This window comes from Eriocheir sinensis, chromosome 20 (assembly GCF_024679095.1).
Source record: "Eriocheir sinensis breed Jianghai 21 chromosome 20, ASM2467909v1, whole genome shotgun sequence".
Taxonomy (NCBI): domain Eukaryota; kingdom Metazoa; phylum Arthropoda; class Malacostraca; order Decapoda; family Varunidae; genus Eriocheir; species Eriocheir sinensis.
Genome location: NC_066528.1, coordinates 13,513,129 through 13,537,565, shown reverse-complemented (window position 1 = coordinate 13,537,565; position 24,437 = coordinate 13,513,129). Strand labels below are relative to the sequence as shown.

The following is a 24,437-nucleotide window of genomic DNA, read 5'->3' as shown; positions in this document are numbered from 1 at the left end:
TGTAAATGATGTGTGGAATGCTACACGCAGTAGTCTGTTGCTAAGTATATATGGGGTGAAACCATGGCAGTACTTTCTTCAGCGCTTTTTGCCAAGAGAGCACAGACAGCTGCTGCCTCTACGAGACCCATAACCCCACGTACTGACCTCATTAGTGGCCGCCACCGAGTGGCTCGCGTGCAGGGTGCACCTACTCACCATTTTTCGTGGCGACCATTTTTTGTGGCGGCCACTGACCACTAAAAGTGTCTCGTGTGAACCCAGCCTAATACTCTTTTGTTTGGCGAGTGTGCCACCAACAGTAGCGAATAAAGTTCATATCACGTGTGTTCCAGGGTCCATAGAAGATAGTGTTCTCTGGACCCTGCCTAGTTTGTTCAACACCTCCAACGACCATCACTGAAAGACCGCGACCTGCCTCGCCTGTGTTGCGCCATCTACACACATCACGTGACGCACAGCTGACAGGACTTAGAAGATAAAGAATGTAGTAACTGCTGCGTCGACTGAAAAAAAATGTGTTGGTGGATATTCGTCAATATTATCAGCGCTGACAAGAACAACATGTTGCATGTGACATTTGTGGTAAAAAAAATAATAATTTCATATTTCATGCACTTCCCCGTTTCTTAAATACTACTAGTAAGTCAAGTGTCTCTATACCGTAGCTATGAGAAAAAATGTGATTTCTAAATACTATAGCGATAAACTTGTAAGAAAAATTATTTGGGTGCATGCATATTTTTTTTGGTGGTTCCACCAGGGCATCCAGATGCCAGGTCGAGCTCAGTGAAGGACCCAAAAAGGACGGAATATATATAGAGGTAGAGAGCATAGGATGGGCGTGAGAAAAGTGTTCATAAGAGGGAAAGTGCTAGGTGAGGGAGAAGACAGGGATGTAGGATGGGCGTGAGGAAAGTGTTCGTAAGAGGGAGAAGAAAGGGATGTAGGATGGGCGTGAGGAAAGTGTTCGTAAGAGGGGGAAGAAAGGGATGTAGGATGGGCGTGAGGAAAGTGTTCGTAAGAGGGAGAATACAGGGATGTAGGATGGGCGTGAGGAAAGTGTTCGTAAGAGGGAGAAGACAGGATGTAGGATGGGCGTGAGGAAAGTGTTCGTAAGAGGGGGAAGAAAGGGATGTAGGATGGGCGTGAGGAAAGTGTTCGTAAGAGGGAGAAGACAGGATGTAGGATGGGCGTGAGGAAAGTGTTCGTAAGAGGGAGAAGACAGGATGTAGGATGGGCGTGAGGAAAGTGTTCGTAAGAGGGAGAGTGTTAATTGGGCTAGAGTGAAGAAAGGGATGTATGATAAGAAAGGAGCAAAGAAAATAGGCGTGAGAATATAAAAGCCAGCAGGAGAGGAGAGGAAGAGAGGATTACATATGCACGGAAGGGTTGGCTAAGGGGGAGGACGGGATCGTATGGTGAGAAAAATAAATAAGTTATAAAATGGACGTGAAAATGGAAAATCCCGTAGGAAAGGAGAAAATAGAGAGAATTTCTGTAAAAGAAAGAATGGGTGAGGGAAAAGAAAGAAATGTATGAGTAAAAGAAGTATCGGATAAGGAGAGTATAGTATAAGTAGAGAGTATAGTATAAAAGAAAGTACAGGAGAGAGAGAGAGAGAGAGAGAGAGAGAGAGAGAGAGAGAGAGAGAGAGAGAGAGAGAGAGGATGATGATACATAGCAAGGGGGAGGGGGGGGATAAACACATTTTTGATCTTGAATCTTCGTTCTCGCAGCTACTACTACTACTACTACTACTACTACTACTACTACTACTACTACTACTACTACTGCTGCTAATTAATTTTTAATGTGACAATTGTATTGGCACTCACCACATGACTGCTAAGCCTATTCCACTCATCCACCACCCTGTTAGTAAACCAATTTTTGCCTATGTCCCTGTTGAATCTGAATTTATCCAGTTTAAACCCGTTACTTCGTGTCCTACCCGGTTCTCTTACCAACAAAACCTTATGAATATCTCCCTTATTAAAGCCCTTCATCCATTTATAGACCTCGATCATGTCTCCACGCACCCTTCGCCTTTCTAGAGAATGCAAGTTTAACTGTTTGAGTCTTTCCTCGTATGGCAAGTTTCTCAACCCCTGAATCATCTTAGTCATCCTCCTCTGCACCGATTCTAACATTTTGATATCCATTCTATAGTACGGTGACCAGAACTGAACTACATAATCAAGATGAGGTCTAACTAATGCTAAATATAGTTTGAGGAAGACTTCGGCGCTTCTGTTGCTTACGCTCCTTGAAATAAATCCCAATACCCTATTTGCTCGATTTCTAGCTTGAATGCATTGTGCCCTTGGACGGAGATCAGAGCTCACTAAGACCCCAAAATCTCTCTCGCACCCAGACCTGCTTATGAGAGTGTCATTTAAGCAATAGTTATGAGAGGGGTTGTTCCTACCTACACTCAGAAAACTGCACTTCCCTACATTGAACTCCATCTGCCATTTATCCGCCCAGTCTTACAATCTGTTGAGTTCACCTTAGAGAATACTTGCGTCCTGATCCGACTCAATTACTCTACTGATCTTGGTATCATCTGCAAACTTGCTGACATCACTACTAATTCCTGTATCTAAGTCATTGATATAAATAATAAACAAAAGTGGACCTAATACTGACCCTTGTGTGACCCCACTCGTAACACATCCCCAGTCAGATCTTTTACCATTGATTTACACTCTTTGCTTCCTATTGCTAAGTGATCTACTCCGCCTTTACCTTCTACTCCGTGAGCCTGTAATTTAAGCAACTACTACTACTTTCGTCCTCTCTTCTGTCCTCCTTTTTTTTTGTCTTCCCTCTCTTCCTTTCATCCTTACTTCCTCCGTCCTCCCTTCCTTCCTGCTCTCCTCCGTCCTCTCTTCCTTCTTTCCTCCATCTTCCCATCCTTTGTTCTTTCCTTCCTGCCTCTCTCCCTTCCTCCATTCCTCAACTCCTTATCCTCCATTGACAAGTGCCAGGTCCTTCAAGTTGGAACAAGAAATAAGAAGTTCGATTACGAAATGCGCGGCGTTAAACTCACAAGTGTTCAATGCGTTAAGGACTTGGGGGTCAAAATCGCGTCAAACCTCAAATTCTCACATCAATGCATCGATGCAGCAAATAAAGCGAACAGAATGTTGGGCTTCATTAAAAGAAACTTTTTATTAAAAAATAAAGATATAATAGTTCCACTCTTCAATAGTTTAGTCAGACCCCACTTGGAATATGTGGTACAGTTTTGGTCTCCTCAACAGGCAAAGGACATTGCTAAATTAGAAGGTGTTCAGCGTCGGGCAACAAAAATGATCCCTTCCTTGCGCAACAAATCTGACGAAGAAAGGCTTTCCACCCTTAACATGTTCTCTCTTGAGAAACGTCGCCTCCGAGGAAAACTGATCGAATGTTTTAAAATACTTAATGGTTTCACGAATGTAGACAGATCAACATTGTTTATGATCGATGACACTTTGCGCACGAGGAACAATGGCGTAAAACTCAAATGTAGACAAATAAATTCAGACTGCACCAAATTTTTCTTCACCAACGTAGTGCGAGAATGGAATAAGCTTCCACCATCAGTGGTCCAGTGTAACACGATTGACTCCTTCAAAAATAAGCTCGACCGTCACTTCCTTCAACTTAATATCAACTAGAGTAGAAATGCATCGTTTTGGAGCCTTCTGATTAATGTAAAATCACTTAGGTTTAAGGACAGACCACCTAGTCTCTGGGTGTCTGGGTTGGTCTGATTTTCTATGTAAATCTCTCTCTCCCTCTCTCTCTCATTATTATTATTATTATTATTATTATTATTATTATTATTATTATTATTATTATTATTATTATTATTATTATTATTATTATTATTATTATTATTATTATTATTATTATTATTATTATTATTATTATTATTATTATTATTACTACTACTACTACTACTACACTTATTACTTTATCATTATTATTATTATCATTAGTAGTAGTACTATAATTACTAGTAATATTATAATTATTACTGTTATTATTACTATTATTACAATTTATCATTGTTGTTGCCATTATAATTTTTTTATGTACGTACTATATATATATATATAGAGATATATATATAAATATATATATATATATATATATATATATATATATATATATATATATATATATATATATATATATATATATATATATATATATATATATATATATATATATATATATATATATATATATATATATATATATATATATATATATATATATATATATATATATATATATATATATATATATATATATATATATATATATATATATATATATATATATATATATATATATATATATATATATATATATATATATATATATATATATATATATATATATATATATATATATATATATATATATATATATATATATGTGTGTGTGTGTGTGTGTGTGTGTGTGTGTGTATGTGATTAACCTTCTTATCCAAGTATTTTTTGACATATTCTTACTCGCCGCAATCATCCTCTATTGAACAGTTCACCTGTCCTCCCTCTGACACCCTCTGTAACACCTTAACCACTTATGCCCAGTACCGACTTCTAGCCCATTAATTGTGTGACTGCTTCAGTTCCTTAATCCTAAATGCTAAAGTCACCCATCGAAATAAAAGAAAATGGAGCCTAAATGCTAGTCACCCATGGAAATAAAAGAAAATGGAGCAAACGAGATGCATCCCCACCAATGGTCAGGCGAAGACTGGTGGGGTGGGACCGTGGGCGGGAGTAAGTGACTTCCCGTGACGTCACTGCGCAGAAGAGAAGAATTCTGGTACGAGGTTGAAGGGACCTTGTATTCTCTTGGCCTTGTAAAACCGTCCCTTCCCGCGCATGACGTACACTGGGGTACACTGAGCCGAGAGTTCAGTCGCTCTGAAGTCACGGTCGTGTGTGGTGTTGCGGTCGTGTCCGCTCGCCATCGCGATACTTTTCCCCATCGACGCCATGCCCAACAATATATATATATATATATATATATATATATATATATATATATATATATATATATATATATATATATATATATATATATATATATATATATATATATATATATATATATATATATATATAAAATGCAAAATTACAGATTTACGATGACAGTGATGTCACTAAATATAGCCTGTCTGGTGCAACATCAGATAATATCCTCTGCTGTAATCAGGGGCGATGCTAGACATTGTAGACATCGGGGACTTAAACCCTGTCTGACAAAGGGGAGGGGTCCGGGTGTATGCTCCCCTGGGAAAAATAAATAAAAACAACCCCATAGATAGTGACTTCTGGGGACTTTGGTATAATGACAATATTAATTTATGATACGTCTTACACTAGAATAAAGTTAATTATTTAATGAATTAATTAAAAGATATGTATAGTATATCTTAACACCTTAAAACCCTAAAAAAATCTGGGGCTTTTGATGAAAGATCTGGAGCTCAAACCCTAAAAGCCACCTTCCCCCGTCGTCTATGGCTGTAATAAATGCGTGGGCCCAAAGAGTTTTATGATTATATATTGTTGTAGTAGTAGATGTCCTCCCTTATCCTCATGTTTACTGAATTATGAAACCCATGTGGAGAGCAAGGAAACCATATACGTCTATCGTTAGACCAGTTTTCCATCCTAACTTTTCATAAACGAATTGTTAAATCGATCGATTCTTGATCGTCATGAAAATTAACCTATTACCAAGGCTTCACAATAAAAAAATCAACCTATAACATTACATGTAGTGTGGTAACAAAAAATTCATGTAAGAACTAAATAAACGTTAAAAGTTGACATTTTACTGTCGTCTCTGCTCAAGCATTACTTCATCCATTTTCTGTCACCGCCACCCCATGATACGTCACAGCTATACCTCCCATCCCTCCCTCATACTGCCTCTCCCCCGATGCGCGTGTCCCGACATTACTTATATTGACATTGATCATAACCTTGCACTCTGCCGCCGCCGCCTTCCCGTTAACGCAAAATAATATACATTGAGCACACAGACATGATGAGCCACTGCCTCCAGGAATTATTTCAAGAATAAAAATCTTGTCGCCCAGTACCTTAAAAAGTTTTACTGGACGACTATTTTTCACCACTGGGAGACCTTTTGGTCGCTCAGTTATGTTAAAAAATGCACACACACACACACACACACACACACACACACACACACACACACACACACACACACACACACACACACACACACACACACACATCTATCTATCTATCTATCTATCTATCTATCTATCTATCTATCTATCTATCTATCTATCTATCTATCTATCTATATATCTATATCTATATATATATATATATATATATATATATATATATATATATATATATATATATATATATATATATATATATATGAACTATTTCCATACGTACTTTGGTCCTAAAATCAAAAGAACTTTATCCTACGAATTATTGCCATACGAAGTTTTTTTCTATACCATACGAACTTTATCTCTGACGAATATTTGCGTACGAACAGTTGCGTACGAACATTTGCATACGAACTTTTTCCATACGAACTTTTACGTGTACTAACATTTTTCTAATGAACATTTGCAGGACGAACATTTAACCTTACGATTTTTTTCCATTACGATATTTTTCCGTTACGAACTTTTGACATGACGCACTTTATACCCTACGTACTTCGAACTTTTGTCCGGAACCCGATCCCCAGTATTGGTTCCGCAAGGGGGGTTCTACTGGTGATCTCCTAGCCTTCTTAATTGACTCTTGGTCATCCTCTCTTAGCCGTTTCGGTGAAACCTTTGCTATTGCGCTGGACATATCAAAAGCTTTTGATAAGGTCTGGCACAAATCTTTGCTTTCCAAACTACCCTCCTACGGTTTCTATCCTTCTCTCTGTACCTTTATCTCCAGTTTCCTTTCTGACCGTTCTATTTCTGCTGTGGTAGACGGTCACTGTTCTTCCCCTAAACCTATTAACAGTGGTGTCCCACAGGGTTCTGTCCTATCTCCCACTCTCTTTCTGTTGTTCATTGATGATCTTCTTTCCAAAACGAACTGTCCTATCCATTCCTACGCCGATGATTCCACTCTGCATTACTCAACTTCTTTTAATAGAAGACCCACCCTACAGGAACTTAACGACTCAAGGCTGGAGGCTGCAGAACGCTTAGCCTCAGACCTTACTATTATTTCCGATTGAGGCAAGAAGAACCTGGTGTCCTTCAACGCCTCAAAAACAGTTTCTCCACCTATCCACTCGACACAATCTTCCAAACAACTATCCCCTATTCTTTGACAACACCCAGCTATCACCTTCCTCTAAACTAAACATCCTCGGCCTATCCTTAACTCAAAATCTCGACTGGAAACTTCATATCTCATCTCTAACTAAATCAGCCTCCTCTAGGCTGGGCGTTCTGTACCGTCTCCGCCAGTTCTTCTCCGCACAGTTGCTGTCCATTTACAGGGGCCTTGTCCGCCCTCGTATGGAGTATGCATCTCATGTGTGTGTGGGGGGGTCTACTCACACAGCTCTCCTTGACAGAGTGGAATCAAAGGCTCTTCGTCTCATCAGCTCTCCTCCTCATACTGATAGTCTTCTACCTCTCAAATTCCGCCGCCATGTTGCCTCTCTTTCTATCTTCTATCGATATTTTCATGCTGACTGCTCTTCTGAACTTGCTAACTGCATGCCTCCCCCCCTCCCGCGGCCCCGCTGCACAAGACTTGCTACTCATGCTCATCCCTATACTGTCCAAACCCCTTATGCAAGAGTTAACCAGCATCTTCACTCTTTCATCCCTCACGCTGATAAACTCTGGAACAATCTTCCTTCATCTGTATTTCCTCCTGCCTATGACTTGAACTCTTTCAAGAGGAGGGTATCAGGACACCTCTCCTCCCGAAATTGACCTCTGATTACGAACACTCCTTATCTCTGTTCTGGAGCAGTAAGTAGCGGGCCTTTTTTTTTTTTTTTTTTCATTACGCCCTTGCACTGTCTCCATAGGTGTAAAAAAAAAAAAAAAAAAAAGTGCGAGAATGGAATAAGCTCCCACCGTCAGTGGCCCAGTGTAACACAATTGACTCCTTCAAAAACAAGCTCGACCGTCACTTTCTTCAACTTAAAATTAACTAGAGTTGAACTGCAACGTTTTGGAGCCATCTGATTAATGTAGAATCACTTAGGTTTAAAGGACAGACCACCTAGTCTGGACCATGGGGGTCTGTGGGGTCTGATTTTCTATGTAAATCTATGTAAAAATACTTTTTTTTCTGTTCCCCCCCTCTTTTTCTCTTTTTTCCCCTTCCTCCTTCTGTTTGTTTTATCCTCCTCTAACTCCTTCTCCCTCCTCCTCCTTCTCCAGAACACAAAATCCTAAAATCATTCGCAGCTGCTTCAACGAGGACGATGTAATGACAATATGTCACCCGCACCAACACATTTTTTTTTCATTTAAAGTCGTCTATCTTATCAGATAAACGAGCTTGATATCTGCCTCCTCGTGTTTTTCCATGTAGTCCTTACATTCACACGCAAGCACTGGTGATGGCGGGACACAAGATTTTCCTGCTCATTGTGATCTCTATGGGCGCTTTCATCGTCACCTACATCAGGATTTGTGTCAAGCCTGATGTAGTCGTGGAAAAATATGGAGAAAAGATAATCCATATGAAGAATGAAATAGAACCACAAAAAGCCATGTCGACATTATTGTTTGTGAAGCAGGCAGGTGGCTTTGGGTTGTTTGTGAAGCCGGAAGGTGACTTAGAGGGTGTCTGGGTCACGGCGGAGGACGAAACGCTGAAACAAATATCTAGAGAATATCTTCCCGTCACAGGATGCAACCTGCTCAGATTCGGGTATACTCTAGTAAAGGTGGAAGCAAAGGTCGAGAAGGATGTGTCCTCTTCATTCTTCAAGGTCGAATTTTCTCTGACATGTGACATTTGTGTCCAAACGAAAACTGTGTCTTACGAGTTGGAGAAGATCGCACGCCTGACGGTTGCTGCTGTTGGCGCCTCCGAGTGGCTGCTCAACGGCCCGCCATACATCTTCCCCCTCTCAGCTAATGAATACTTTTCCTCTGGCAAGCCTCAAGTGTCGATGAAAATGATAGTGGTGTTCATGGTGGAAGTGGTGGTGGTGGGAGTGGTGTATGCGGTGGTAACGGCGGGGATGGTGATGGCGATGATGGCGGTGATAGTGCTGGTGTTTGTGGTGGTGTTGGCGATGTTGGTGGTGATATATGTGGTGATGAAGGAGTCGGTGAAACGGAAAAGCGGCTCAGATGGAAGTGGACTCAGAGAATGTGTGAGTTTGTGTGTTTGTGTGTGTGTGTGTGTATGTGTGTGTGTGTGTTTGTGTGTTTTGTGTGTATGTGTGTTTGTTTACCTTTTGCATTTGCATATTTCTGGTACAGGGGCCCTGGCTCACTAAAGAGTTACGATGTTCACAAGCCACAAAAAATGTCTTAAGGCTTTCCTAGGCTCTTCACTAAACACTTTCGAACTCAGCGCGCTGTAACTTGACGGCGGCTCGAGACACCGCGTGTGATGGTAACCCGGATCTAGGGCAGATTTTCCCCACAACACAACACTGCATGATGAAGAAGAGGAAGACCCGCTGCCAAAACAATGAACAAAACGTCTCAGTGCTATCAAAACATCACTTTATAAGGACGTGTCAACCGTATTGAACACCATTCACTGAATATGTGGTGATTGTGAACCCCTACACTATTGAATCAAATATCCTGCTGGAAGCACTCGTGAAAGTATATATGGAGGGCTTGTGATGCTCGCCAGAGATTCACCAGGGGAGAATATATGCACTCATACATGCTCGGTGAACAATTTAGTGTTACTTTGTAATTTGTAGTACCTTGGACCACTATCACAGCCAGGGATGGGCCGGGCACCACCCCAAATTTCTCTTGGTTAGCCTTTTTCTGCTCTCCAATCCCTCTGATTGTATTTCTGGCTGCGCCCCTGCTATTGTTTAGCAAATTTTTGTTACCTATTTTAGAGACGCAGACTACTCATTTCTGGACAAACTATCGTGCTTTTTAAAGTGGTGTTGTTATCACAAGGAGACAGCTATGGAAGTATCTGAGTTGATTTGGTAAGTCTCATACATAGGGTGATTGTTTACTCTCCTTTGCAACAATAGGTTACTACCCTCAGCGGCAATAGGTTACAATTTTAGCAGTGATAGGTTACCATCCACAAGGTTAAAGTGGGTTTCTGTTAGTTTGTAAAGAGATTGGGGAGTGAAGGCGGCCGGATGATACATGCCGCAGTGTTTGTTATTGTGAATTCTGGGGTAAATTTGCTGTAGCACTTTCATAGCTAAATCCTGGTGTAAAACAGAACCACATAAAAAGAATATGTCATACCAGGAGATAAGTATTAATCATCTCAAATAGACTGCTCCTGCTAGGCAGCTACCCATACTTTGCAACATGCATTATATGTTTGTGGGATATTTGGGTAATTGTTTAGTCACGCCATGGCGCATTCTTGTCTCAATGATATTTACTGTATTAAGGTATTATATTTATTTACTTGGCTAGTTTTACTGGGTGTTATAAGTGATGTGTCCAGTAAAGGTAGGGTTAAGTTGGGGGCATACGCATAGCTGTGTGTGGCCTCGGTGTTCATCTCCGTCACATGGTAACCTGTTGCTGGTAAATAGGAACCTAGCAACACCCGTTAAGGTTTGATTCATCACCCTGTTCAGTTACCACTCATAGTTTCATAGCTACTATATTTGAGAAAAAAGGCTAAAGAGGCGATCAATCGGGTTCTAATGAGTGTTTCTTTAGGTTCACGGTACAGAAGAAGGGTCAAACTACCACCAGGGCCATAAAACTACTACTGGAAATGCCCAAAACTCCTACGAAAGCCTTGTCAAATATGTGTACTTGGGGGGCGAAATGTTTAGTAATACGGCCCAATTGTATCTTAATGTATTTTAATGTAACTCCCTTATACAAGAGGTTGTGCAACAATATACATTCTGTTTTTTCCACTGTTTTCCCTATCGCCATGTTCCTATAACAGGCCAGCTCACATACGCCATATTTTGTAATTTTATCTTTCTATTGTGTTTATTTTGTTTTTAGATGTAACTTTTATTGTGACTATATATCGAGGTTCTGTACCCTCATAGACTGATCTTGACATTCTTAGTTTTACATGTGATTTTTATGCCACCCCGTGTTATTACCATTGCCCGCAAGGTTACGATTATTACCATTAGGTTAGTTTTTTTTTTATCTTACCTGTATGTGGATATCACTTTCACTTGATTTCATGCTAAACCTTGGTGGTGCTGTGTCATTTTTCCCGCGTGTTACTACCCATGTTATTCCTTGTCTCAACTACCATTCTAATTATTTTCCTGGTGGTTTGATTTTTATTATGTAAAGCCACATACTTATTGTGACCTCTCAAATGTTCCTTTTTATATTCCATTTTTTGTTTACCATTTCTTCCAAGACTCCATGGATGTCCCGTATTTAGCCTACTCTATTATTTCATTATATGCAATGTTCGTAAAGTTACCACCGTGCACAACATTCTGTTTTAGATACTTCAATTATTTTGTGTGTGTGTCTGTGTCTTTTACTTGTTTAATTTGAGGACAAATTGTCCCCGTACCCGAGCAATGTTATGCACGGAGTTTTTCATATCACTCAAGAATCATGTGACAATACAATTCTGTATAGCTTGCATTTCTCTGCCAGCAGCGAGTCAGTATGAGGCTGGCAGCCGTGACATACTCACGTTGTCACTCACTCGTCCGCAGCTTGTATACTCGTATACCGTTATTGTTGTGCTTCGCAAACAATATATTTTGAACTTAAAACATGTACCTTTTCATTACCTCAACCAAGTTCTCTCTCTCTCTCTCTCTCTCTCTCTCTCTCTCTCTCTCTCTCTCTCTCTCTCTCTCTCTCTCTCTCTCTCTCTCTCTCTCTCTCTCTAACGTAGACAAGTGCCAGGTCCTTCAAGTTGGAACATGAAATAAGAAATTCGATTACTAAATGGGCGGCGTCAAACTCAAAACCGTTCATTGCGTCAAGGACCTGGGTGTCAAAATCGCGTCAAACCTCAAATTCTCACAGCAATGCATCGATGCAGCAAATAAAGCGAACAGAATGTTGGGCTTCATTAAAAGAAACTTTTATTCAAGAATAAAGATGTAATACTTCCGCGCTACAATAGTTTAGTCAGACCCCACTTGGAATATGTGGTACAGTTTTGGTCTCCTCAACATGCAAAGGACATTGCTAAATTAGAAGGTGTTCAGCGTCGGGCAACAAAAATGATCACTTCCTTGCGCAACAAGTCCTACGAAGAGAGGCTTTCCACCCTTAACATGTTTTTACTTGAGAAACGTCGCCTCCGAGGAAAGCTGATCGAATGTTTTAAAATACTTAATGGTTTCACGAATGTGGACAAATCAAAACTGTTTTTGATCGATGACACTTTGCGAACGAGGAACAATGGCACAAAACTTAAATGTAGACAAGCAAATTCAGACTGCACCAAATTTGTCTTCACCAACGTTGTAGTGCGAGAATGGAATAAGCTCCCGCCTTCAGTGGTCCAATGTAACACGATTGACTCCTTTAAAAACAAGCTTGACCGTCACTTCCTTCAATTTAATATTAACTAGAGTAAAATGCAAAGTTTTGCAGCCATCTGATTAATGTAGAAGCACTTAGGTTTAAGGACAGATCACCTAGTCTGGACCATGGGGTCTGTGTGGTCTGGTTATCTATGTAAATCTCTCTCTCTCTCTCTCTCTCTCTCTCTCTCTCTCTCCAGAATAGGCGGGCGTGACGCATGAACATCTCTATATAAAAGATACACATGACATGTTTCAAGTGGGGTAAAGATAGTCGTAGGACAATGAAAGGAAGCGACTGATGCAATTAGATTACAACAAGGGCGAGAGTCGCCTGCTCTGTGTGAGTGCGTGTGTGTATTTGTGGATTTACAAGAAAAGGAAACAGATTAGAGAACAAAGAGAAAGAAGGAAAAAAATGAAGAAAAGATATATGATGTGTCTAAGTCCGGTAAACAAAAAAAAACTATTCCAATTATACAAAGTCAACTCGATTTAGACTTTTTTTATCGTACCAATGTGAGAAATCGCCAGAAGGGAGATTGTGTTGGTTCGAAAATGAACTTTACTTCTCTTCTTATACTCCTCGGGGTCGATTCTCGGAAATTTTGGATGACATGAAAGTAGAGGATCAGACATTGGATCAAATGAACGTATAGATGGTTAAATGAACGTGCTGAAACGCTCTTTCTTGTGTTCGATTCTAGGGAACATTTGGTTATATGAACGTAGACGATCACACACTGGATCAAATGAACGTTAAGGCCAAAATAACGTGTTGTATCTCGCTTTCTTGTGTTCGAATCTAGGGAACATTGGGTTATATGAACGTAGACGATCACACACTGGATCAAATGAACGTTAAGGCCAAAAGAACGTGTTGTATCTCGCTTTCTTGTGTTCGAATCTAGGGAACATTGGGTTATATGAACGTAAACGATCACACACTGGATCAAATGAACGTTAAGGCCAAAAGAACGTGTTGTATCTCTCTTTTTTGTGTTCGAGTCTAGGGAACATTGGGTTATATGAACTGAGAGATAGGGACTCAAGGATATCGCGGAAAAAAAATAAACTGGATTGATTAAAATGTCGGCTTTGTGTGTGTGTGTGTGTGTGTGTGTGTGTGTGTGTACTTTTTTAGAATTTCCATCCCTTCCTTCTTCGTCCCTTCTCTCTTCTTTTCTTTTTATTATATATGTCTTCTTCTGTTTTCTTTTATTTTTTCCTTCTTTTTTTCTTCTTTCATCTTTCTTTTCTAATATTTTATCAATTCTTATTTCGCGTTTTTTTCCTCTTCTTTCCTTTCCTTCTTTATTCCTTTTCGTGTGTCCTTTCTTTTTCTCTCACCGCCCTTTCCTCCTTTTATTCTTTATCAATTTCTTTTCTCTTCTGTTTCTTCTTTCCTTTTCTTCTGTCATTCCTCCGTCTTTTCTAATCTTTTTCCTTTCTTCTCTTCTACTTCTCTCCATTTTTTCATTTATCCTCCTCCCTCCCTTCCCCCTCGTTCCTCTTTCCTCCTATCCTGTTCTTTCTTTTTTTCTCTTCCTTCTTCTTTCTCTTCTTTCATCAAGCAAAAAATAATAAAATAGTGCTGATTGGAGATTTTAACATTAATTTACTTGAACATACTTCTCACATCCCAACAAATAACTTTCTTACAAATATACAACTATTAAACTTCACTCCACTCATTGCTAGACCTACCAGATTTCCTGACAGCTCATCTCTGGGTGTACCGACACTTTTGGATCACATATACATAAACTTTAACATTAAAATAAAAAAAGGTATTTTGCACTTTCCCATCTCAGATCATCTCCCAATATTCTTAAATATATCAACTCCCAAAGCAAATCAGAAACTCTATAAGAAAAAAATCCGAGACATATCTAATAATAATAAAGAACTGTTTTCAATTAAACTAAACTCTATATGCTGGCAAGACTATCTATCTTTACAAGATGTTAACTTAAATTGTGCTAGATTCATAAAAAAAATTCAAGACCTATTTGAGGAATGCTTTCCTATAAAAACAAAACATATATCAGAAAAACGATTTAATAGTCCCTGGATCACACAAGCTATCTTAAAATCCATAAAAACTAAAAACAATTTGTACAAGGACTACAAAATTGGGGCCATATCTGAGGAGTATTATAAGAAGTATCGAAATACACTAAACACAACGATAAGAACTGCCAAGAAATCATATTATATGAATACATTTACAAACTTTAAAAACAATACAAAAGTAATATGGAAAGCTATTAATGATTTAAAAAACAATCACAATAGAACTAATCTAAATTACATTTCCTATGACCTATAACAACAAAATATTAACAAGTCCAGATGAAATAACTGAAGCATTTAATGAATACTATGTGAACATTGCACCTCACCTAGATAGTAACATTCCACCAGCTAATATTGACCCTATTAGCTTTCTCCCCAACAATTATTTAACATCTATGGCAGTTCCTCATATTGACCCCCAAGAGGTAATCGTTATAATTAACAACTTAAAAAAACACAAAAGCTAGTACAAATGAAATTTCTGTATCTCTTATAAAAAAACAACAAATACCAACTAGCCACTCCCTTATCAATTCTATTTAACCAATCTATATTCTATGGTAAATTCCCACAATGTCTAAAACATGCTAATGTAATTCCAATCTATAAAAAGGGCCATAAAGATCTCTTAAGTAACTACAGACAAATTTCTCTTTTAAATGTATTTTCAAAAATATTCGAAAAAATAATGAAAGCTAATCTAGTAAATTTCCTAGAGAATAAGTCAGTTATAACTCCATATCAATACGGTTTCAGGCAAGGGTTAAGTACATTTAATGCTTTAAGTAATTTCAGTGAAAAAATCTACTCTACACTAGATTAAAAAAATTCTCTATTAAGTATCTATATAGATTTTCAAAAAGCATTTGACACTGTTCGACATGACATTTTGTTGAAAAAATTATATCATTACGGCATTAGAGGGATCATACATGACTGGTTCAGAGACTACTTGATAAACAGAACTCAATCCACTAAATTGCTCGACCACTCCTCCACACCACGGCTTATTAAATATGGAATACCACAGGGAGGTGTTCTAGGTCCAATTCTATTTTCAATTTACATTAATGACCTGCCACATATATTCAAAAATTGTAAATCTATATTGTTTGCCGATGACTCAACTCTCTATATAACTGGTACAGACCCAACTGCCATGGTACATAAAGCCAATTCGGAAATGGATATCTTCTATAAATGGTGTGTGAGCAATAGATTAACAGTAAATCAAAATAAAACTTATTATATGCTATTCACCAACAAACATACACAATCTCTACCTCCATTATTTTACAATTACAGTATAATAAAAAGAACAACCCAGCATACACTATTAGGGATCACTTTTGATGACTCACTAACATTCAAACCTCATATATCAAATATGTGCCTTAAACTATCTAGAATAGTTGCCCTTCTCTATAAAATTAGAGATCACATGCCTCGTTATGTTTTGAAAATCATATATGATGCTCATGTCTCACCCATTCTAAGTTATTGCATACCCATTTGGTGTAATACTTACCCAACTCATCTGTTACCCCTTTTCCGATTACAAAAGAAAATAATAAGAATTATTACAAACAGCGAATATTACGCACACACACTACCACTCTTTAAGGAAACAAATACTTTAACACTTTTCAATTTAAATAAACTCCATATGGGTATTTATATGTATAAAACAAAAAGTGAACATACTATGTTACTGCAACCCCACCATAACTATCACACTCGTACCAGCCACACTCTAAATGTACCTCCACACGCCCTGTCCCTATATCAACACTCCCTGTCATGCAATGGCCCCAAACTATGGAACTCAATACCTCAACACATAAAACTCCTTCCAAACCTAAATTCTTTTAAAAATCATCTAAAAAAATATATACTATCCGTACAATAAAAGCTGCATATATCTCTTATTCAATGTCATTATGTGTTATGTATGTATATAACGCATTATGTTACTATTAATTATTATTACCATTATTATTATTATTATTATTATTACTATTATTATTATTATTATTATTATTATTACTTTTACTATTATTATCACTATTACTATTATTTTCAACTGTTGAGTACCATTATTATTATAACTTTTATTTTCACTTATTATTATTATTATTATTATTATTATTATTATTATTATTATTATTATTATTATTATCATTATTATTATCATTACCATTATTATTATTGTTATCGTTCTATTATTATTATTATAATTGCTGTATATCATCATCATCATTATAACAATGATAGGTATTATCATTATTATTATTACTATTATTATTATTATCATTATTATTATTATTACTATTATTATTATTATTATTATTATTATTATTATTATTATTATTATTATTATTATTATTATTATCTCTCTCTCTCTCTCTCTCTCTCTCTCTCTCTCTCTCTCTCTCTCTCTCTCTTACTTCGCTATCTATATCTCTTCCTTTGTCTTTCTTTTCTCTTCACTCTTCGTTTCCAAGTTATACTTTTCAGTTAGCCTATTATTATTATTCGTCTCCTTTCTACCCTTCATTAATCCATTTATCTGTTATCCTCTTGTTTAATCCTAATCTCTATGTCTCTCTCTTCCTCGACCTCCCTTCCCTGAATCACACGTATTTTCTGGCTGTCTGGCTTACATATATATACATATATTTTTTTCACGTGACCAGACCTGTTCCACCCTTTCTATTTCCCCTTTATTCTTTTCTGTTTAATCTCTCTTCCTTGACCCACTCACAATCTCTCAAAACACACTTATATACTGGCTGGCTGGCTGACTTATGTATAGTTGTTGTTTTTCTTCAGTTCTGAGTCTTTTCATGAGGCTAGCGCGTGATCAGACCATGGTGAACGTATGACACTTTACTCTTCTCTGTGGCCTTGGGAAAATAGTCGTAATAGGAGCCCAATTCTTCTTTTTCTTCTTCCTCTTCCTCGTCTTTTTCTTCTTCTTCGTCTTCTTCTTTTTCTTCTTCTTCTTCTTCTTCCTCCTCTTCCTCTTCCTCGTCTTCTTCTTCTTTTTTCTTCTTCTTCCTCCTCTTCCTCGTCTTCTTCTTCGTCTTCTTGTTCTTCTTCTACTTCTTCTTCTTCTTCTTCTTCTTCTTCAGCTTTTCATTTTTCAAGGCGTGGTTATGTGACTTTGTTGATTTTCTAATATCACTTTTAACGACTTAAGTTTGTAATGTGTCGACTTATCTCTGAAAATCCAACACTTCTAACTAACCCCGTCCCTTAAAGTAGAGCAAAAAAGCCAAACTAGCCACATAGCTTAATAAATACCAACACGATCATCGACGTTTAAAAAATCTGAGCATCAACTGAAACACATATTCATTATTGTGCTTTCCCTGGACACACCTATAGAACCAAGAATAAAGTTAGGTCCTCAGTATGGAGTATCGGATTCCCTTATAGCACTGACTGTTAACGAGTGATTACTGACATGCATTCCGTTCCCCTTACAACTGCTTACTTTGTTACCCGTTCGAAGCTGATGCCCAGAATTATGTTTCCCAGACGCTCCTGTATCAAGCTCGCTACATCAGTGCCAAACTACAAGCCGGAAATCAATTATATACATCTTATTTTCGTAGAGAAGGAAGAAAATATCAATCTTTTCCACACTCTGATATGTTCAATACTCACTTCGAAGCAGGTTCAAGCGGTGGTTCGGCCTCGCACCAACGAAGCATTTGGGGCACAAGAGCAGAGGCCGTCACGGAGGAAGGACGTGTGGAGGAGGACAACTTGGCTCCAGTGTTTTAGAAGGTAAGGCTCGAGTTCGTATTCTTAGACGCTACTGACTCTTACATCAGTTACTTCTAAAGCCCCTCCCCGCAAAAAATAAATGAATAAATAAATAATGCAAAAGTCGTTCTCATGAGTGTATTTTGTAGAGTTGACGGTAACAGAAGCCTTGCTCCGCCTCCACCAGGGTCTGGGTCTGGGTCTGCACACCACCTAGTTGTCTGGATGGGATGCTGACCCTGGCTTAGTTGTCTGGGTGGGATGTAGACCCTGGCTTAGTTGTCTGGGTGGGACGCAGACCCTGGCTTAGTTGTCTGGATGGGATGCTGACCCTGGCTTAGTTGTCTGGGTGGGACGCAGACCCTGGCTTAGTTGTCTGGATGGGGTGCAGACCCTGTCTTAGTTGTCTGGATGGGGTGCAGACCCTGTCTTAGTTGTCTGGATGGGGTGCAGACCCTGGCTTAGTTGTCTGGGTGGGATGCAGACCCTGGCTTAGTTGTCTGGATGGGGTGCAGACCCTGGCTTAGTTGTCTGGGTGGGATGCAGACCCTGGCTTAGTTGTCTGGATGGGGTGCAGACCCTGTCTTAGTTGTCTGGATGGGGTGCAGACCCTGTCTTAGTTGTCTGGATGGGGTGCAGACCCTGGCTTAGTTGTCTGGATGGGGTGCAGACCCTGGCTTAGTTGTCTGGATGGGATGCAGACCCTGTCTTTAGTTGTCTGGATGGGGTGCAGACCCTGTCTTAGTTGTCTGGATGGGATGCAGACCCTGGCTTAGTTGTCTGGATGGGGTGCAGACCCTGGCTTAGTTGTCTGGATGGGGTGCAGACCCTGGCTTAGTTGTCTGGATGGGGTGCAGACCCTGTCTTAGTTGTCTGGATGGGGTGCAGACCCTGTCTTAGTTGTCTGGATGGGGTGCAGAACCTGGCTTAGTTGTCTGGGTGGGATGCAGACCCTGGCTTAGTTGTCTGGGTGGGATGCAGAACCTGGCTTAGTTGTCTGGGTGGGATGCAGAACCTGGCTTAGTTGTCTGGGTGGGATGCAGAACCTGGCTTAGTTGTCTGGGTGGGAAAGACCTTACTGACGGATGACAATGATTGCTAAGAACGCCGAATCATGGTCAAACAACATCAGTAATACTCCCCGATGGTATGCACTTCACGTTTAAGGTTCGTTCTCGCCCAACAAGACAGTGAAGGAAGAAAGGGTGGAATGCAAGAAGCAGGGATTTCCGGAAAGGTGGATTTAAGGCTGGAAGGACGAGAGGAATGCAAGAAACAGAAGTAGAAAGGTAGAGAAGACAAGGTCGTGATGGCAGGACTATAGAAAGTGGCGGATCTAGAAAACTCGGCACTGAAAACTTGGCACTCGGCTCGCAACCGAATTTTTTCGGTTGAATAGAGATTTTTGGTTCAATTCCCGGGCAGAGTGAGAGTTAAAATGGGCTTTCTCTCTTTACACCCCAGCCTCTGCGCCTCTGTAGTTGAGTGGTTTCTGTGACCGCCCACCACTCCGCGGGGCACCGGTTCGAGTCCGATTAGATGCCTTCGGCGCACAGCCCACCCAGCTATTGTTCCTGTTCGTCCTTCCTTTTGGGTTGGTCGATAAACGGGTACCTGGGGAAACTTGGGGAAGGTAAATTTTGGGAATCCAGACGGCATAGGGCCAAGTGTCCCCGGGCTAGTGGAGACGAGTCCACCACAGGCTGAAAAGGTCAAGGAGGCGGAAATGAGCACCGATGCAACGCGCAGCAATATCGCATGCTCCCCACTTTACCTACGAGTATTACTTTATTAAGTAGACATTGTAGGCCAGTCTCTGGGTTACTAATTTTTCCCATCCCAGCCTGTCTTCCATATTGTACTTCTAAGATATGTTAGGTTACAAGAGGAGCTTCATTAACTTTTTTTTGTGAAGTGAATGTGGAAAAGAAGCTGGAGGAGAAATATTTTGCTCCTGAGTTTACTTACTCGATGTAATTTGTATTAGCAGTGCTTTGGTAAATAAAAAAAATAAATGAAAATTCTTTGTCAAGTGTTGAGCCACAGTAATGTATTAGATAACATAAGCTACTTGTTTTTAGGAGGAACTCACTGGTACATTAAAACTAATTCAATTCACTGTAGCATAAGGGCCACAAATTTTATGGCAAAAGCAATGACTATATATATATATGTATATATATATATATATATATATATATATATATATATATATATATATATAGAGAGAGAGAGAGAGAGAGAGAGAGAGAGAGAGAGAGAGAGAGAGACCCCCAGCGGCGGTGTGTGTGTGTCGTGTGTGTGTGTGTGTGTGTCACAGTGTGTGTGTGTGTGTGTGTGTGTGTGTGTGTGTTGTGATGGACAAATTACAGGATAAAGTTTCCTCGTCTTTTTTTCTTTTATGAAAATATATCAATAACAGCCGTAACGAAATTTTCAATCAGATCACTGTTGGTCAGTTCACGGTGAAAGCATAGTTTTGCAAGCCCATCCAATCTCTCCTCACCCATAGTTGACCGTCTGTATGATTTTATATGTTTAAATGTAATAAAACTTTGTTCAGCTGTAGCAGATGAAATGGGCAAAGTGGCATAAACAAGTAATAATTTCTTTGTAACAGGATAATTTTGTGAGCACTGCTCATATGTATCAAGTACAGCATTTGGCAAAGAACTTTTAGGCACAGAAGATCAACGTGATCTCCACATTCTGAATTCAGTGACAGTCATGTAAATCATCCTGGCCCAGAACTGGATCATTTATTAAGAGGTAGTCTTTGTACATCAATAGCGACCAGCCGCAGCTCTCTCCCCCTTGTCCAGTACCCGCTCAATACGCGCACTAGACAAGTCAGCGAGGCGAAACTCGCAGAGCGTGAATAAACTGTGGTGTAAATACATGTTCTGGGGGAGTATTTCACGTTTTTTTTTTCTTTTTAGCTTTAAACATATTCTTTACGTTAACGGGACTTAGTAGATAATCATACATTTATGCATTTTAATAATAATGGTAATAATAATAATGATAATAATAATTATTATTATTATCATTATTAATTCCGTTATTAAAAACTATAATATTTTTTGGGGGACTGTCTTCGATGTAATCCTTGATGGCTAAATATCTAGCTACATTTTATCTTTTTCATTCAACAAGTACGTACAGTGGATACAAAATGCTGGGTAGCTATATAACAAGATGAGAAGTGGACATCATGGTGTACGTCCCGTATTCTCAGACGCATTTCAACACAAACAACAAATATTTTCAAAGGCCACCAAGGAGATCAGCCGGGCTCTCATGAGCTATAGTGTATTTCATATTCATGGTGCAGAAGCCTTGTCAAACTTTCACAAGACTCATTAAGCGACCCATGGAAATACCCACAAATTAACAACAACTACGAAAGCCTTATCCAATAAGCCCCGAAAAGTTTGGGAGTATGGACACAAAAAATCAGATGAGTGAGTTGTGGAGCTGAGCGGACGCGTCTTGCCTGGCTCCGTGCTGAGAGAGCTGTGTCAGCATGGCTGCTGTCGTCAGAGCCAGGGGCGTGAGGGATTTGTGCTACGTTTGTGAGGATTTCACAAGCAGGAAGTGGGTTGGCTGCTGTTTGTGTCCTAGATGGTGTCATGTGAAATGTGCTTATATCTCTGGAATTGACCAGGATAATATACCTAAAATTAATTGGGTTTGCAACCCATGGATGCCTTCATAAAGCATCTCTGGCTACCAAAATTGTGGAGAAATTGGATGGATTCAAGCAAGAATTATCTAAGGAAATATCAAGGTAAAGGAAGAAGTTAGTCTTACGCTGTGAGTGTGAGAGAAGGGCTTGGGGAGGTTGTTGATGTGTTGCAGAGCGCTGATTATGCAGAGTCAGCGGGTGCAAGCTGGGCTGAAGTCACCAAACGCAGGAGGAAAGTTAAGAAGAATCTACTTGTTGTCAAAGCCTCTGGGCAAGATATAAAGGTTACTGAGTTAAAAAGTGAAGTCTCCCAGGCATTACAAGGCATTCAGATTACTGATTCAAGATTCACTAATGGAGGTAATATTATAATGAACTTTGATGATGAGAATTAACATGAGGAATGAGGCAGCCCAAAAATTGGAGTCTGTTGAGCAAATTAGTACCAAGAGTGTTGTAAAGATGAAACCAAAGACCATGATATGCAATGTGCATAAAGAGGAGACCAAGGAAAAAATAAAGGCGACCATCTTAGGCCGCAATGAGTTTTTACACACAATTCAGGGTGTGGAGAATAACATTGAGCTGATTTTTAGCAAGCCTGCAGCTGGCGGCACGATGCACTACATTTTGAGGTGTGACCCAACTGTGAGAGAGCTGATTTACAAGAATCATAACAAGTTAAAATTAGAATGGGGAATATACAGAGTGAGAGACAGATACCATGCAATTATATGTTATCACTGTCAGAGATATGGCCATCTTGAGGCCAACTGCACTCCTAAGAGAAATGGGGAAGCCCCAAAATGTTTCAAATGCTCTGGCGATCATAAATCGAAGGATTGCTCCATGGCTGAGAAGAAATGCATAAATTGTGTGAGGTACAAGAAGCCTGAAATCAACCACTCAGCGAATGACCAGTGTTGTGTAGTTCTCCAGACTGAAATTGAGAGAATTCGTAACATAACTGATCATGACTATTAATTAGTGTTTGTACTCAAAGATAAATTGTGTGTGATAAATGTTCAGTGTGTTGGAAATAATCGTTTGATATTTAATTGTGATGCTATAACGATAATATCAGACATGAAAACGGAACAAATGGATATTTGTGATATTATTCGGTAACGGAAGTGAGCATCATGGTGTAGACTAAAGCCTCCGCGAATTTGATGAACAAAAAACAAAACAAAAACGCATTGCTTGAAATTCTTTTCGCTATATACCCACACAAACACAGCGTGTCCAAGGTAAAGAGAAGGGGAGGTAGGTTCTCACCGGCCGCTCCGCGCAGGGTGTGACGTCACGCGAAATAAAGTTGTGGTAGAGTAGGTACTGCTCGCTTGACTGGCCTATACGGCCGGCCGCTGGCCGCCATATTGGTGCGGTAAATATTATCGCGGACGTCTAAAGAAATGTGTGTAATTTAAAGTTAAAGATAATGACAGGTAGCCTGGTATATACTCAGTGATGGAGAACTAATGTCTGCGACCAACATGAAATTTTATGCCCGTGTTTATTCTTTTTACGGCATGTCTAACTAGTTAGAAACATCAGAGTTTTGTGCCCTTCATTTTGCCGATCAGATGTGATAATAAGAAAAATGCACAGGTACCCATTTACGGCAAACGACACCAAAGTCGCCCAAGTGGTATCTAGCCACGAATCATAAATGACAACTTCTTAACTCTTCTACCCGTTAGGTGCCACTGAAGTAGTGAGGGCGGCCACTTCTACTAATATGTCGGTATAACTGACGTTGTATAAGATCTTTAGTGCTCTTTAAGCATGAGATGGGTGGCCTGGTGACATTTGTGCAGCAGAGACTGTATACTCATATTGACGGGCAATAACTCTAGTACGGACTCAAAAGAATATTTTCAAATCAAAATAAAGGCGAAAGACAACACGGTTTGCTTGAATTTTATGTTGTTTGGTGGCACAGGTAACCCAAGCAATTCGTATTTTATGTTCCCTTTAAAAGCTATAGTTTCAAAGTGACGACCACACACAAAGCCAACAGAATCTGCTCGAGAATAAAATTCTTTTATATCATATTTCCATCCATTTCTTTCTAAGTTATTGATCTCTTGGCAGCCGATGAAACCGTATATTACTGTTTCCTCTCACATAAATTGACCGACAACCGCGCACAATACAAAGAGCATATTGAAAGAAAACACACTTAAGCTAAGTTTCCTATTGA

At 39.3% G+C, this 24,437-nt stretch overlaps 1 protein-coding gene across 3 annotated transcripts in view; it reads left to right on the top strand.

Annotated features, from left to right (window-relative positions):
- The first annotated feature begins 18,423 nt into the window (after nt 1-18,423).
- The window catches only part of LOC127001197 (zinc finger protein OZF-like), a 58,514-nt gene continuing 52,500 nt past the window's right edge, over nt 18,424-24,437 (top strand). The window contains exon 1 of one of the 3 annotated variants that reach the window (XM_050865416.1): nt 18,424-18,564. The gene's annotated coding sequence lies outside the window, so the exon portion shown is untranslated. The remainder of the gene's footprint in view (nt 18,565-24,437) is intronic. The other 2 variants (XR_007754885.1, XR_007754888.1) reach the window with 2 other exon arrangements.